The following is a 1,400-nucleotide window of genomic DNA, read 5'->3' as shown; positions in this document are numbered from 1 at the left end:
GGCGCAGAACCTTCCCCCTGCTATCTCCCTTCCTGCTTTGAAGGACTCATTCTTTCTTCCCCTGCCACCTCTACATAGAGTAGTATTTGCTTTTTAGTCCATTTCGTTTTCAATACAATTTAATATCGATTGGAGTAATTCTTTTGTACATTGAAATGAGGGGATTGGTTTAAAAGAAGACCTTCCCCTCTCCCTGCCCCTAGAACAACCAGGATTGGAAGGTGCCACCATTGGTGCTGCCTTCTCTTCCCACAGCCTGTAACTCAACGTTTTGTACTTCACTGAATTGTGCTGGTTAGAAACTTCGTGAATAGTTTGTGGAAATCATCCAATTAAACATATTGCTTAAAATGGTGTTGCTGTGACTTCAGAGACAGGCCTGGAAGGGGCATTTTGGAAGCCCCTTGGCTTCAGTTGCTCGCTTCTGGGTGTGCTCCCTTCGAAGGCCCAGATAAGACAGGGAACACCTGTGGGCACACAGAGCAGGCACCTGATGCCCTGATGCTCTGTGGTGTTCGGCATGTTCCTCCGTCTACTGACCAATCAGCGTGGCATGAGGCCCCCGCCACCCAAACCTTTCACTTTCCAAAGAGCTAGCCGTCTTCCACCCAGTACCACGGTGTCCTAGCCTGTCTGTATTTGTTAGTGGTAATATTCTTTACGTATAATAAACTTTTATAACCACCCCCCCCAAAAAAGTGGTAACTATTATCATAGAGAAGCTTTACTTTTTGTTGTTTTTAAATAATTTCAGCTTTTATTTTAGATTCAGGGAGTGCATGTGCAGGTTTGTTACATGTATACATTGCTTGATGTTGAGGTGTGGAGTACAAATGATCTTGTCACCCTGGATAGTGAGTATAGTAGCCAGTAGGTAGTTTTTCAATTCTTGCCCCATTCCCTCCTGCTGGTCTAGTAGTCCCCATATCTATTGTTTCCATCTTCATTTCCATGAGTTCCTAATGTTTAACTCCCACTTATAAGTGAGAACATGCTATATTTGGTTTTCTGTTCCTGCGTTGATTTGGAGAAGATTTACTTTTTTTTTTTTTGAGATGGAGTCTCGCTCTGTCACCAGGCTAGAGTGCAGGGGTTTAATCTTGGCTCACTGTAACCTCTACCTCCAGGGTTCAAGTGATTCTCTTGACTCAGCCTCCCAAGTAGCTGGGACTACAGGTGCCTGCCACCACGCCTGGCTAATTTTTGTATTTTTAGTAGAGACAGGGTTTCACCATGTTGGCCAGGATGGTCTAGATGTCTTGACCTCATGATCCACCCGCCTCAGCCTCCCAAAGTGCTGGAATTACTGGTGTGAGCCACCACACCCGGCAGAATCTTTACATTTTAATGTAGTTTAATTTAATACATGTGTTTTGTTTTATGCCTTTCATCTTGTTTGT

Source organism: Macaca nemestrina, chromosome 7, assembly GCF_043159975.1.
Source record: "Macaca nemestrina isolate mMacNem1 chromosome 7, mMacNem.hap1, whole genome shotgun sequence".
NCBI classification, from domain to species: domain Eukaryota; kingdom Metazoa; phylum Chordata; class Mammalia; order Primates; family Cercopithecidae; genus Macaca; species Macaca nemestrina.
Note: the sequence above shows the minus strand (reverse complement) of the source record.